This window comes from Trichogramma pretiosum, unplaced genomic scaffold (assembly GCF_000599845.2).
Source record: "Trichogramma pretiosum strain Unisexual culture from Peru unplaced genomic scaffold, Tpre_2.0 scaffold53, whole genome shotgun sequence".
Lineage (NCBI taxonomy): Eukaryota > Metazoa > Arthropoda > Insecta > Hymenoptera > Trichogrammatidae > Trichogramma > Trichogramma pretiosum.
The window spans coordinates 378,895-395,743 of NW_019641626.1; the positions used below are offsets into that span (position 1 = coordinate 378,895).

At 38.5% G+C, this 16,849-nt stretch overlaps 1 protein-coding gene across 3 annotated transcripts in view; it reads right to left on the minus strand.

Annotated features, from left to right (window-relative positions):
- The window catches only part of LOC106651556 (Kv channel-interacting protein 1-like), a 167,835-nt gene that overhangs the window by 118,889 nt on the left and 32,097 nt on the right, over nucleotides 1-16,849 (minus strand). For all 3 annotated transcript variants that reach the window (XM_023459041.1, XM_014370100.2, XM_023459040.1), the window contains one exon: nucleotides 7,549-7,604. The gene's annotated coding sequence lies outside the window, so the exon portion shown is untranslated. The remainder of the gene's footprint in view (nucleotides 1-7,548; nucleotides 7,605-16,849) is intronic.

The window sequence follows — 16,849 nt, forward strand, 5'->3', positions numbered from 1 at the left end:
TATAGCTGGGGCAATTTTCGAATCATATACACTCATGACGCGCACATAAGCCTACACAGATGGTTACGCGATATTGCGTTGAAAATTGGGCAACTCGATCGTGTTTCCATATGTCTAGGTATATAAGCCGCCAGAAGCATCGCACAGCAGCAGCGGCAGCACATAGTCCGTTCGTATATATCCATATATATGTATACAGCCGCGTGGAGCTAATTGAGTTTTCGCATCAAGTTCCACTCTGCGCGCGCGCTCGGCGTGTCGTGCGAAGTGCACAACTCGGGCAAAAGCTGCGGGCAAGATTGGCGCCCCCCCCCCTGCCCCCTGCACGCTCGCGACGGCGCATTAATCGCCCGACGCGCTTTCCTAATATAATTCATTTTGTACGCGAGGCTGCGGGGGGGAACTCGAAAAAAAGAACCGCGATATAAGAGGAGCAGCCAGCGCGCTAATTCATTAGTAAGGCAGAGATAGTAAGGAATAAAGAGCGAGGATGCGGTTTTTTTACCAGTTACGAAATGACTGATGAAAAATAAAGTACGTATTAAAAAACATTTTCATGGCCAACGTTTCCACAGGGCTTGTCGTTACTGACCCTTTTCATAACCCTGCTTTGACTTAAAGAATCATTTTTACTCTACCACTTGCAGATTAACAGGTAAAGGTACTCGCCATCTAGCGGTGGAAACTTGCTTCAATTATGATGCAATTCTCATTTATTGTTCAAGCAATAATACAACAAATAAATTAGCATTATAACATTAATTTTCCATGAAACTTTTGGATTTGTGTACAGAGTTGAATATTTTTTGTTCATTTTTCCATGCAGATGTGTGATTGCAATTTTGTAAAACAATGAATCTGATTTTGCATTAAACGAGCACTGGACAAGTATTGGCGAGTCAAGTAAGATTACGTCAACGAAATATCAATGCAAATAGTTCCTACTTTGTAACAATCTTAATTTAAACGGAAAGACGGCAAATATTTGTATAAAGGCATGGTTTATGCAGTATCCGAATTGACCTTGAACTATTTGTATTGTCGGATGCACGAGCTCTGCGAGCAAACAAAACTTAACAGTGGAACAAACTTAGCTGGTAGTGGAACTATCAACAAGAAAATTTGTCACGACTTCGAGGGAATTAGATCTGAAATTCAAATAGACGCACTGCGCTACGGTATTAACAAAAAATTCTTCGAATGGTCTCACTCGTGCGAGTTTTATCCGAAAAAGAGTCATGCGATTATATATATTTGAAGATGGACCGCGTCGGCAAAAATAAAAGAACGAAATTTATCAGAGAGAAAAATGACCTTTTTCGAATGAATGAATGCGCAATTAATTGCCGAGCGTGTTGAACTAATTTTTTTTAATTTATAAAATGAGTAATCTAATCGGTCATGTTAAATTTAACTCTTAGATATTTGAATTTAAGATATTAACTCTCCACATATACTTCTCTCCTGGCGCGAGCGGTGCGCGTACACACATACACACACACACATTACCACACGTGAGTTTGAAGTATGACTTGGAAAGCAAAGCCGTGTTTAAGCAATTTCCCCAGCACTTTCTAGTTCTCTGGTGCTGTTGCTCTGCCCTGCACTCCCCGATGAGGGTAATGACACGCGAAAATTATGGGCTTGACCTGTGTTCAACTCGGTGAAAACAAAAAAAACAACAACAAAAAATTGCAGGAAACAAGGAAAAAAAGGTAAAAGAAACAGAAAAAAAACTCGTAAACTGTACGACACTTTGAAATAGCATTACTTCGTCGGTTTGTTTTAAGATTTCCAAGCGGTAAACTTATTTCCCTATTCGACAATTCGAAACCGGTGGTAGGGTGAGGGGGCAAAGTGTTCGATTGCAACTCTGAAGTACTATACAAACTTTACTACTTGTCACCGTCGCTCTCGTGCGCTGTCTCTCGCACTCTCTTTCTCTTTCTCTCTATATCTCGTCTCTCCGTGTGGGTGGAGGTGTGCGGTGGTGCGATTCGCATTTGTGTTGCTCTATCCATCGAATGATTGAGCTCCGCTCCTCGATCACGAATGCATCGTTAAGTATCGTTTTCTCGTGTGCCATAGATTATCGGGTCGAGTTTAAAGTGCGATCCTTTCTCCGAGGTGTTTTCTTTTATGTCCGCCGACGGAATTTACGTACTATTTATGCGATGCTATTTATAGGCCCTTTTACACCGAGTGAGAAATTGAACGATTAAAAAAAGAATAACGCGCGGCGGCCGGGCTAAGAATTTTCACGTGAAATTCTAAGCGAAAAATTACAGCTTTCCTAAACTGCTCCTGAACCCAAAAACTTTATCATTTTTATTGTAGAACCTTATGAAATAAATTTAAGTTAATTTTAATTTTAACTTACAACCTAATTCAAATGGAAATTTTTTCATTAAACGAACGATATAGTACTCCATGATAGAATTGACGGAAGCAACATACTGAATAGCCGTGGCAAAACGAAAAAAAGTATGAGTAGGGGGTTTTAGAGTGTGATTGACCTATTGAAATAAAGAGATAAACGCGTGATAACGTAAATTTTTGTGATAGATGTTATTATTTTTTTTTTTTTTTTTTGGCTAAAAATGCTTATCTTTTATTCAAGGTTATACTCGCGTATGTCGTATTAAAAATATAAGCGAGAAAGAAAAAAACCTTAGTTAGTACTTTTGCGTCAAGACAAATGTAAAAAAAAAAAAAAAAGAAATCCCAGCTGAAATGACAAATTATGAAAATCCTCAGCTTACAAGACGGATTATTGGGTGTGGGGAAAAGTTCACGGGTTAATAAATGATGTTTCGAAAGAAACTTATACACGAGTTCTAATCTCTGACAAGTAGGTTTTTTTTCTGCCTCTCGCACCACCGGCCCACATATAGCACGTTTTTCGGCTGACGGGTGAATTATGTCCGTCATTCTTTCATGCCTTTCAACGGGAAACTTTATCCCCTGCAGCCTCGCGCGCGAGCACGAGTATAAAGAGGGTGAAAGAAGCAGAGGGAGAGAGAAAAAAAAAACAAAGCGGCGAATCAGTACTTCATAAACTGGAGTTTTTCTTATCGCATGACTTGTCGCGATTTTTATTGCTCAGCAAAGATTTCTGAGAGAAAGAGAGGATAAAAATCGAGCTCTCTTGCTGGCTTGGAACACAGCGCACAGCACACACACTCGCGCACGCACAGAGAGCAGTAGTAGCGGATAATATAAATTTTCGCGCTCGAAAAAAGTTCGAGACGATATTTTCTGTCCAGTTTGCTGATTTTGAGCGGGTTTGAAGAGGGTGGGCAGGGGGCAGGGGATGGCTCTAGATTATATCGCACGGGTTATAAGCATTCCATTGGTTAGTCACGTATAATTTCGAATAATTCAGAATGAAATTTTAATTAGTCCTGAGGTCGCCTTCTTTCTCTCTTTTTTGCGGAAAAATAATGAGTTCGCGCGCTATATATATGATACGAATTCACATTTTGAATTTACGACTTTGAACATGTACGTGCAGCAGCAGTAGTGCCGGGGCGATAAGTAAAAAATGTATATCCACTCCGGACTAGATACAGAGAATTCTCATTTGATCGGGAATAATTACGAAAACCGAAGGTTAAATCTAGAGCGTGGCAGGCGTCGCCTAGATATATCCAGCAAAAGAGCATGTCACAAAAAATATTCGCCTCTTTCTGCTGCTACTGCTGCTGCGAGAGCTCAAATTTATTACGTCGTAGATACATCATAGCGCACACGTACACACCTTAGTAAAAAAAAAAAAAAATTACACGTATAGGTATACGCGCATAAAGTGATCCGTCGGAAAAGTCGCGATGTCATCTAAGCGCATATAAAGCCCGAAAGCTACTACTGCTGCACCGCATCAGTCATATATTCTGCACTGCCTCGAGGCTCGCAGCGGGTGCACTGCGCACACATACGTATATATACGTGAGCGAACGATGTATATCTCGTTGTTGTCAGTACACATATATGTGTATATACGTAGCATCAAGGCCATCCCCAGAGCTGTACACGAGGCTGGTGGCTGTCGTGGCGCGCTTCATGAAACGCGAAGGATTTTCGCTATACTTTTCGTCTGTGTACAAGGTATACTAGAGACGAGTGCTGCGAGCCGTATAAAAATTTAGTACACGAGCTGAGCGCGAGATCAAAACGTGTACATGTATTACAAATCCCCGAATGTAAAAATGAAATACTTCGTGAGCTCGATATCGTAGTTGGCGTCGTCATTTTTCGTCACGCGTAGTATTTCTATGCTTTTCACGCGATTAATATATTTCATTAAATCGCATGAGATTTAATTCTTAAACGAAGATGCTATATTTACCTCACAGATTTGTAAAAATATACGAGTCAGGGTCTTTTCTGATTAAGCTCGAATGTATTTTTTTTTTCATTCCATTTCTCTTTTTACGTACCAATTTATTTAATTTACAATCCTCGCCGAGCTGGAAGTTTCAATTTATTTTCATCGTCAACAATATGGTCGGGTATATATAACGCTCTACGTGCTGTATACGCGCAAACTACACTACACAGCAGCGGCAGCAGCCTCATGCACACAATCCGATAGCCGCAGCGCAGTCCGCATTTCCTCCCTCGTTAACAATTTTTATGCGGTCAGTTGAATACGCGAGCGTCGCGATTAATTCGTATGCACGCGCGCGTGGAGGAAAAAAATTTCTCCAATGCATATAGCTCAGCGCGTATTATATGATGGAGGGAAATTTTTATTTGCCCTTCCAGCCCGTAACCCTAGATTTCGTTACTAAACATGTGATACAGATTATGGAATATTTTCGGTCTAAAATATTATATAAAACGCGAGACTTGCTACGTATAATCGAAAGAGAAAAAAAACGACGAGCTTCTGAGCTCGCGCGATCCGGAAGACAAATAATAATACAGGTGGACGCTGAGCTTAGAAGACGAGAGACGACAAAAGAAAGGAGAAGAGAAAAAAAGCTGGTGTACGTATACGGGTCATCAAGTTGTCGGGAGATGTTCAACGTGACTCGAATTCACCTGTATATTTTATTTTGTCTTCTCTGTCGTTACGATCAGGTAGCGCGCGGGGTGTGGTATACACGATGATAGCGTGCACATAAACCGCCCCAACGAGAGAGCGAGATACCGGAAATTTTTCAGTAAAACCACCAGCTTCTTTATTTTTTGTAGCTTCGTTACGCTTTTGTCGATCATTATTTTTTTTTCATGATTCCGTAGTCAATTTTAATCGAGAGAAAATTTCTTCAAATTTTCCCATTATTTTCTGAAAATCGACCTTCAACTAACATTTACAATTCAAAATCGATGCTCTCCCGATTCATTCGACGGGGCATAGATTGAAATAACAAAGAGAATAGATTAAATTCAAGCTCTCGTACGCTATCTTATTCCCACGCGTGCAATGCTCGCTGCTCCTCGGCATGAATATTCATGCGCGGCTCGTTGGTAAACATCTCTACCTCCATCCCGAGGCTCGCTTTTTAACCGGTGGAGCGAGAATAAAGACGCGTTACAGGTTACATTTGACCAAAAAAAGTAGAAGGAGGAAGAGAAAAAAAATCGTGGGGTCGTTTCGCGTTATGTGGTACCTTTGTTCCTGAGGAGGTCCACTCACGCTCAAGGCGAAGGATTTGCCTCCACGTACGTGTAGTATACGTATACACAAAACGAACCGCGATGCCTTTCTCTCCAGAGACGTCGCATAATACGTTTTCCTATTCTTGATTTCGTGCTCCTTTTTTCCCGCGACGTATGTATGGCCCATGCAGCACGACATATAAAATCCGCTTTCTCGGCGCGACGTATAAATGTTTCACTGCACCGAGCAGTGAGGTACACACACAATACATGTATTAATAATCTCCGGCCGCGGCGCCGAGTCACGCGCCGCGCTGAATATTCATACACCGCACACGGTGCACTGCTGCACCACTACTACTGTTTGACCACACAAATATTATACTCGAAAATGAAATTTTCGTTCGTTACAATATATCGCTTGATAAACGCGTTGATTTTCGACCAAAAAAAGAAAGAAATATAATCCGCGCGAATCGTTGCTCGGTTTGCGAGGGGCCGACACCTATGATACTATATGCAGCGAGTCTGTGATAGAAGTCAACGAATGGTCGGACACTCCGGGCGCGCGCGACGCGCGGTTATTCTGGGCAGCGCGCCAAAATAGATACCTGCGGGTTTTTAGCCTGAATTTCGGTACGAGCTTCGGGGCTATATGTATGTATGTACTCTTCCCTCGCAAAATATCAAGCCACACGACCCCGACGACGTTCAAAACCATTGTAGCAATTAATATTATGCAGCTCGTGCGGCACTGGCCATGCAAATATGACCACGCGCTCGCGCGATGAATGTGCAGTTGACACGTAAATAGTACAGTATATTGGAATGAGCGCGGTTTATTTTGGGGAAATCGATTAGTTTTTCATTATTCTATATAAATGTATTTTTCGCGCCTTCGTTCGTGCTCGGGGCATTTAATTAACGCCTTTTGAACGTGACGATCTTACACGCCTTCATCGAAATTGAAAATTATAACAAATTGAAAAATAAACGTTTTCACGCAGCCTCTAGCCTGCCTATTTTTGAGCGAGGAAATCCCCCGATTTCTCGCATCCTCAATCACAAGTCCATTGTGCATAAATTAAGCGTGTATGCGACAGCCGCGTGGCAATAAAAGCACCTGCAGTAGCCGAACAGCTGATTTATACGAATTATTTTTCAACGTGAGTCGGTACGAGAGCTCGGGGTAAAATTGGAGTTCTAACACCGGTGCGCGTCGATTTTTCTCCAAAGTACCAAGCGCAAGTCTGTACATCGTTTCTATGTATGTATCTTATCGCTTTGCTGAGAAAGAGAGATTCTTATCCGGCAGTCGTCGTCGTCGTCGGAGAGTTTTCGGAGAAAATTCGCGCGCTCGCGCCACACATAAAAAAACTCCTAAGCTTCGGGCTCTCGCAAGGGGATCACTTGAGAAATCGTGTTTACTGATAATCCGATATAAAAATTCGCTGCCTCGATCGAGCGTATATCATGTATCGTGTCGCAATGTGGGTTAGTTTGTTTTTTCTTTTTTTTCGTTTTTTTCACCCTCTATTGGAGCGGTACACATTTTAACAAAAGTAGCTTATTTCAATTGCATTGAATCGAGATTATCGGATTACCGTAGTTTTTGTTTCCGTTGCGAACAGCAAATTACGCTAATGAGTATTATGTTTTCCAATAGAAAAGCTATAAAGTATGAGTGAAACATATTTTTTTGTTTTGATAGTACGACTGCACTGTTGAAACTATACGTTTGGAAAATTTAAAAAAAAATTGTATGAAGTATGTTTCGCTGCAAGCATGATATTCATTGATATAATTAATTCTGAACTTTAATATACGAAAATCATTCAGCTACTTAATGATTTTCAAAATTTTGCAATTACTTTAAATAATCACTTTTACTTTGAGTTCTAAAATGAAAAATGTTAATTTTATTGGAAATAAAGCTCTTACTTGTACAATTATCTATGAGTTGTCACTTGCGGTTTGCACGTCATGATTCTCGCCACCTAGCGGTAAAAATGGACATTAGCTATTATTGAAATTAAATTAATTTTTTTATTTTGTAAAAATTGTATAAATGTTAGAACAATTGTAACTTAAAGCATACACCAGACCACAATACATCAGATTAATAATATTAACACAAAAAAGTGGATTAATAACACATTAAATTTAAGTTAATTTCCAACGGTTTAATTTTGAATTACAGCTGCGCAAAAAATCGCATTTACTGAATTTCGAATTTATGTTTTCAAGCGCTCTGTGTATAGACACACTACTATATAGTATTCAGTGTGCAACGAATACAGGAGGTGCAGAAAATCAAACTTGCGAGCTATAGTGCGTAGGCATGAATGAGAAAAGAAGGTAGCATATGGCTCAACACACATGTACACACACACTCACACAAACGCATCAGGTGAATTCTGACAGCTGACGAATGAGAATAGAGAAGCTGCTGCTGCTGCTGTAGTTTGAAAATAAAAGAAAATCGCGGAACAATTTTTCGTCGTTCCTCGGCTTGCTCTTTATATTCACACACATCATAGTCGAAAACTGCGCGATGAAAAAAAAGAAGGAAAGGAGTGAAAAATTTTTTACACGAAACAAAAGCGCAAGCCGCAGCAGCAGCAGCAGCAGCAGCAGCGCGAGCAATTATGCAGAGAGTTGAAATTTTCGCGCTCGTTTGACTTGGCCGTTTTATATATGCAGTCGCGTCTAGTATATGTGTGTAGTAGCAGTAGGTATATATAGGTGCGGAGTGCATAACTACAGCTGCGAGCTCGAGTATATATTTGCTTTTGCTCGAGATGATTTATTCCGTCGCGATTTCGATGATTGCGCACGCCTCGAATTTGATTCTCGCGCGTGCACATCCTTTTTTTTTTTATTTTGTCGTCGTCGTCATCGTCGTCGCTAGTTCTCGCTCAGCCCGAGATAAAAAGGAGGAAAAAAAGCAATCTCCAGCGAAACGACGCTTCTATAATTCATATTAAGTCATAACTTATTTGTCTTATAGTGAAAATTTTGCATGCATTTCTCTCTCTCTCTGTCTCTAGCAGTGCAGGTGCGCGAATGCACTTTCAAGTGAGCGAGAGAGAAAGAGAGAGAATTGCTATGTGTATAACGCGAAGAGGTGAAAATCTGCATTATACGCATTCGAGAGAGAAAGAGAGAGGTAAAGAAGCTCGAAGATGAGGGGGTCGAGAGAAGAGATTTTTTCCGCTCAACATGCTAAATAGTCTTTGCTGCTTTGAAATTCAAATAACAAACTTTTTCACCTGCACTATGCTTTCTCTCTCTATCTATTTTTTTCTTTGCTCCTCTCTCCAAAATAAAAAGACGTTCAATTTATTACAGATGTTATTTGATGAGCGAGAATATGAAATTCATATGCGTATACAGCGGCGTGAGTATTATTCATTAAACGTACGCTCGAAGAAAAAAGAAAAGGAAAATAATAATAACAATAATAATTCATAAGCGTATATCTCGGAGAAATAGCGGGGGCTGGTGGCGTGGCGCTCACGTACCAACGTATAACAATATATACGTCGACCGCGGGCGTGAGTGTCGCCGCGGGGCGGGTAATTTGCCAACGCACGAAACTTCGGGGGAGGCCGGAAAATTAGTCTTATTCAGCAGAAAGCGCAGCAGGAGCAGCAGCAACCCCCTTAAGTGTTTGCGCGCCTCCTCGTGCATATCTATCTACGTATACGTATATGAACTATCTAATTTCTCAATTAATCGGGAGTGTGTGTGAGTGTGAGCGTGTAACGAGACTCTCTCGTTCTCTCTTGCAATTTTGCGCGAGCCGGGGGAAACTCGAGGCGATCGTGTGCGATGCGCAGCGATTTCGATACAATTACAGTCGAGCGAATAGTTTTACGAGAGGCTTTTTTGTTTGTATCGGTTCTGAACTTTCCGACGCCGAAGACGTTCATCACAATTACATTATTTTTCAAATTTCTTCAGAATTTCGCTCGAATCTTTGTTATGCTCTAGAATGAGCTAGGAAGCTCCAATCGAAGTTTTGCGACCGTCAAAATTTATTAAAATTTGACAAGGAATTCGAAAAAAATTTTTTCAAATTTTTTTACCGGAACCTCTGGGTTCCAGGAACCGTTTTTCATAAAAATAGCGTTTTTTATCCATAGATGCTATCGCCTTCAATTAAAAAATTTGAAAAAATTCAAGGTTATGTATTTTGACCTGAAAAACAAGAAAAAAATTTTTCCAGATTTTTTAAAGCTTCATATCGCCCTAAAAAAATTATTTTCGTAAAAAAAGGGCGTTTTTCGGCTAAAAACCGCCAGCGCTCTGCCTGAAAAAATCTGAAAAAATTTGAGGTTATGTATTTTGATGTCAAAAATAAGTGGAAAAAAAGATCGGGCTTTGTATTGCATCGTAGCGCCGTATATGAATTTTCAAAATTTTCAATAATTTTTTCTGAAGGCCTGAAGCACTCAAAAAATCTGAAAAAATTCAAGATTGTTTGGATTGTTGAAAAGTATTTTTGTGAATTTTTTCAGATTTTTTATTTGCTTCAGGCCTTCAGAAAAAATATAGATAGAAAATGGACGTTTATACCGGAAGTGGGGGGTAGGAGGGGGGAGGGGGTCTAAAATTTTGGTTTTGGGTCTTTTTTACCATGTACTATAACATACCAAAAGCGCGTCAAGATCGGTGACATACGAGCGCAGGTTTATTTAAAAAATTCTGAGCCTTACCCATATATATGTCTCTCTTTTTATATTCTATTATTGCTTTTTTATTTTTTTATTTTTCATCGTCACTCATAAAACAGTTGAAGCGCTATCAACGGCTTCGGGTTGGTCGAGTTACTTTTGACTCAAATCGTAATGTATTAGAGATACAGTGATATGTTTCTGAAGCATGACTAAAAAAGTAAGCAAATAAGCGTATCGTACAGGTACACAGTTGTACGGAAAAAGTATATGAATTTCAATTATAATTAACGAAAACTTTCATCTCTAGGTGGCAACTATCTTTACCGCACACGTGGAAATGGCACAGTAAAAATAATCATACGAGTTATGTTGTTGAGACTACTTTTTGATATACTTATTGTTTTCCAGTATAGTATTACTGTTATACTTACTGTGGACAATGGAAAATAGAAGTAATTTCAATTTTGTTACCGGTAACTAATCCGTCCTTTCAGTCGAAATAGAATGTTCTTGTCTTATGTGAAAAGTGAGTGAATCGCAGACAATCTCGCTGGCAAAAGAAAATCACGTCCGGTACTTGGTTACCCGAACAGGATTATTTGTTGGATCAACGCGAAAGCACGAAATATCTACGGCCGCATCGAAGTCTTTGAATTCGTATAAACGTCAGTTGCGCGTCAAAAAATGATTATCACACGCACGCTCGTGTTGCCGGAAATGCGGCAACGTGTACTCTGTAAAAAATTGTTCTTATTAAGATTAAGGAAATAAATTGAAAATTCAGTACCATAAATTTGTGTAAGGTACTCGTCCCGAAAAGTGTTACGTATGGCACTCCTATCGTTGATAACTATATTTTACGCTCACGCCCCCTGTGGATAATCATTTACCATAAGTCTCAAGTCATCAGTGAACAATCATAATCACATACCCTTCACGGTCATTAAAAGAGAAGAAGATATATTTTTACTTATCACTATTGTGGCAATCGCGCACCACTACGCGCGTTATGCAACATAATTCTGAGCGAAAAATTACAGCTCTCCAACACTGCTCATCCAAAAACTTTATCATTTTTATTGTAGAACCTTATGAAATTTTAAGTTCATCTTAATTTTAACTTACAACCTAATTCAAATGGAAATTTTTTCATTAAACGAACGATATAGCATACCGAATAGCCGTGACAAAACGAAAATATGTCAAAAATGCCAAAACAACAACAAAAAATATATATTATCAAAAAAAAGTATGAGTAGGCGGTCGTAATGTCATCATGTTAAACGTTAAAAAATTTTGTAGTAAAATTCAAAAAAGTGCAATTTTACTACTGATAATAATTTTTCAAGCTGACAAAATGAATGAAAAAATTGGTTATCTTTCATTCCACTAACAGTAGACCTTGATTTCTTAACACAAAAAAAGTCAAAAATCCGTTAACGCCTAACAATGATTAATGCGAAAAATGATTTTGCCAAAAAATATCACCTATCAAGCATGATAACTGTTTCATCTGTCAGTCACTTCTGTACAATCAAATACGTGCGTTTTCAATGTAATATAAAATCAAGACAAAAAAGATTAGGAGCTCAGTGTCGTTTTGGCTAGCAACGAGCTAAGAGCAGCAGGCTTAATATCAACGAAGATGTCGACATTCGCGACGTTTTGGGCCGTCGTCGCGGCTCTAAACAGTGTAATTTTACTCGGCTCGATTTCGCGTGTCAGTGCCTATCACAGTTTATCGTTCAAAGGCGACTCATCATCAGAATCGTCGTACGCTGAGAGTTCCTTCGAAAATACCACTTTTGTCTTTTATAGTTCTTGCGATTATAACCCCAGAAGGAATACCGAGCCGAAGAAATGTATTGTGCATCGAATACAGGACGATTTCTCGGGAGGCAGTCTAAAAGAGGATAAGTGCAACGTCACGCTGCATCCCGAGTCCGGTGGCTTCATCGGCGTTGGTGAAGTTTGTATCACTCCTATGGGCAAGGATCGAGCGATTCTTTCTTGGTTAGAGGAAACCGGATCCCAAGAGTTTTGGAAGCTTAATTTGCGATTCAGTATTGTCAATTTTTCAAATTGTGAAGTCAAAACGACAAGACTTTCGGAGGATATTGAAGAAAAAAGCCTTCCATATTATGCTTATTCACGTATTCATAGTACTCATTTAAACGGTATAGATCTCAAAAAAAAAGAAGATTTAGATGTTTTTCTATTAAAATCGATGAGCATTCATATATCGTCGATCAATCCCGAAGGAATTGTTTCGAAGGTCGATACTTTGCTCTCTTACCCAATTGAATTTTCGGACGAAGCCATTAGTCTTATTTTTCCATGGCCAGAGGACAATGGTTATTTGTTGATGAAATTCATGATCCCAGAGCAACAGTTACAAAGAGTAACACTAGCTTTCATTCAGAATAACGGTAATTAATAAAGAAACATATTTTGATTTTCGGGATTAAATTAAGACTAATGAGAAATTGTTCACACTTTCAGGTCAAAGACGAAATTTAACTCATTATGTAACTCGGGGGTCTCCTAAATTCTCCTTGGACAATGGATTGATCGGATTATGCACCGCGGAAAATAGAACCCAGATGGAATGCACCCAGTTTAAGCCCGATGACAAAGAGATCAACTGGTTTACAGTCGATCCATCCTTTATCAAAACCATATACAATTTGCCGAGGGATGAAGGGTTTTTGATTTTGACCAATATCAATATCGGCGATGACATCTCACATGCCGAAAAACTAGTGAAAATCGGTCTGGATGGGAAAGCCAAACAGTATGTTGTGACTGATGATATTTCGTGCCTGTCGTATTTAAGAATTTTCAAAAATAGTCAAGGCAATTATTGCTTGAGCAGCGGCTGCAACGGAAGTGATGGGGAATTCAAATTGCAGTGCTTTGAACCGAAAGATTTTACAGATATTTAAAAATAAGGACAAAACATATCAATCGTCCTTGTGTATATTGAGAATTCGTATGCGATTCGGTTTTCATTGACTATTTTTTTGCCTTATTTAAAATAAAATGTGTTATTCTCTACCTTTACTAAATTAACTTGGTCGTCTGCTGGAATAAATTCTAAAAAATGCATAGTCAAATTTAATAACAATAATCGTGTACTTGATTCCAAAACCCTGCCAACACTTTTACAACTTTCGACTCTTTGAACCCATAAAGCTCCTTTTTTATTGCGGGGAAAATCATATTATTTTTTATAAATATTATAATTGTTTATAATAAAATAAGGGTGACGTGACAGTTGTATTACTCAGTTATCTCACATTGCATAGTATTTTTCCTCCTTAATTATTTTGAATAATAAGGCTGCTTAAAATGACCTCTGATTTTTCGTGCCAGAGAAAGTTTTTTGGTTATTCGATTTCACGGAGAATCTGCTGTATACCTTCCGCCAATGGCTTTGAGTCGGTTAATAACGTCAAAGGACTCGCGCGAGATTTATCTATCCCGAGGCACGGTGGACGACGCAAACAAAAAAAGAGCAAAATTTTTCTCGCGAGCCCTTGCACCGATGATTTTGGGGCTGGAAAATTCGATCAGGCGTAGGCGGATCGAATTAAAAAGCAATTTCGGCCGTGCGATGTACACAGGCGACAACGCGGCTGTCTTTGACGTACGCGCGCAGGCACACACACGCGCGTATAGGCCAACGTTGATTCGTTATTAAGTGATGGTACCGGGCCTCGATGTGCATCGAGGAGAGCTTCCACGTTATAAAACATGCATGCAATATATGCCTGTGTATACGCGAAAAGCGATCGACCCTGCGCGCACATATACACGCGGAATATGTATGCCGCGTGACCGAATCATAATTGGCAGCGACTCAACACCTTGGGGCGTTCGGTTGGCGGCGGCTGCTTCGTGAACGTCGCGATCACGCGATATCGCGAGAGAGAAAGAGCTGCCTCGCTTATTATACATAATGAACGAAATCAGAAGTCGATCGAGGATTCGCTTCGTGTTCAATTTGATACGAATTTGATGTTCGACGTGTGAGAGAAACGACAATAACAACAACAACGGTGGACGATGAATGGATCTTTGATTGATGTGGGAAATTGATGCAATGTAATGGAGTTTTCTTTTACGATTTAAAATTTTTTTGTTATATAATATAGAGGAGAGACGGGCATGAGTGACACCATAACTTCAAACTGGCTTCCTGAAGCGAATTTTTAAAATTTTTCAAATCTGAAACGATCATTGCAAAGGGGAGCTCAAGCTCTATAACATATATTAAAATTAAAAAATTACAATGAAATTTCTATTTTTTATTGAATTTCAAAAAATTTGTCACAATTGCCCGTCTTTTTTCAATGGCCGGGAATTGTGCCATAGGAGTCGGGCACGAGTGTCATGTATATTATCATGCAAAAAATACATATATGTGTAGAATAATATATTTTTTTACTCAAAAACAATGAAGTTTAGAGAAAAAGTTTATGGAATAAAAAAGTCTCCAAATTTATCGAGAAACATTCTCAAATATTTTCAGAATTTTTTGAGATTTATTTAAGAGATTGCACTCGACGAATTGTCGGAAAATTGAAAATCGTCTCCGAAAATTCTGAAAAAATTTGGGGCTTTTCTTTGATAAATTTGAAGACTTTTTTGTTCCATAAACTTTTTCTCTAAACCCAATGGTTTTCAAGATAAAAATCAAGTTTGGTTTTTTATAAACATTTCACTTCAGGGACGCCATTTTGTTAGAAAAAGTAGCTAAAAAAATTTAGGAAAATTCCTTACGGTACTTCTACATCCATAATTACCTCTCATCATATTTATACCTCGAGTTTTATACTGCAACACTTGGAAAAAATTTCTTTAAGTTGATTTTTCGCGCAAATTTTTACGTTTGTTTTTGTTTAAACAACCATAACTTTTTGACGAAGCATCAAATCTTAAATTTGAGCCCGGATTCTGAAAGGGCATTAAATTTTACATGAAATTATGTAAAATCTTTTTGCGCTTCAAAATATAAAAAAAAATCGCGTCGATCACGAACAAAAAATTTCATTATTCTGGACGTGAATGTGTTATTGATAGGTCGTCATGTGACACTAGTGCCCGACGGAAGGTGACCCTAGCGCCCGGTTTGAGTACCTTCTTTATTTTGTTAATAACTTTTTTAATATTAATCGTAGAAGAATTAAAAAAAAAGGAAATTAAAGTTCAAGCTTCTAGCTTTCTAGTGATATAAATTTCAAAAGCAAAAATATGTTTTTAATCGTTTTGCTACTCAGTTGAAATATTGGTTATATTGGATTTTTTAGTCAAAAATTTTCAACAATTTTTTTTTTGTTAAAAAAAATGGATTTTGAAAAATTTTTTTTCGTACAAATATCATAAATGATGAAAGGACTATGAAAAAATTTATTTCATAATTTTAAGTTGAAAATTGCATTTTTTATGGGGGTGACACGGTTACCAGCCATGTTCCACTTACCCGCCTCTCCCCTACATGAGGAAAATTAATAATTTCATTTATTCTAATAACATACGATGAATTGATGTTGCTACGTTTACATCCACTCAAATTTCTATATCGCGATTGGTAAATATTGTTTAAATTAAATTAAGGGGTTTTACGTGTAACATTGCTACAAAAAGATGAGTCGATCGTAAACTTTCAACTGAAAAAGATGGAATCGTGCGATAAATTCAACTGTGCTGTCAGGTAATATTTATTTTGCGAGAAAGAAAACGGGAAAATATAAAATCTTCATGCATTTTTTTAAGGTAAAAGTTGACCCCGAAGATGAGTTTCCCGACGAAAACGATCGTAAGATTTTTGATAAGATAGTCGATACCGAAAATAATCAATATCCGCGGTTTTTGCGAGAAAATCCAATAGGTGTTGATAATCATTTGTGACTGGCTTTATGAATGCTTTTAATGGAAATTGTTACACAATTTTGAATTCATTGCAGGCTCATATGCTTCAAAAGTACTACGAAAATTATAAAAATGATTGTGATGACCTACGAATCGATTTTGGATGTAAAGACATTGAAGATTATTCTGAAAATGACTTGCAGTATTTGAAATGTAGCGATCATTACGAAAATCAAAACATTGTTAAATTAGAACATCCGAGCGCAGTGAAAAATGAAATTGGCATAGAGAACGCATCGAATTACTTCTTACGAGTACAAACGATTTGGAAGTTACAAAAAGATGCCATTATATAGAGGCGAGCTTCCTTGATTTTTGAAAGCAAGTCGGAAAGCGTTCAGACTTTCGACAGTTGCGTGCCGATGAAAGACGACGGAAAATAGTAGTAATTTCAATTTTGTTACCGGTAAATGGTTCTTCGATTCGGTCGAAATAGAATGTTCATGTCATATGTGAAAAATGAGCGAAAGAAAATCTCGCTGGAAAATGAAAATCACGTCCGGTACGTGGTTATCTGAACAAGATTTTGTGTCGACCAGCGCGAAAGCACGAAGTATCTACTTGCGCGTGAGAAAAGTATCATCAAACGCACGTTCGTGTTGCCACATCGCAGGAACGGGTACACT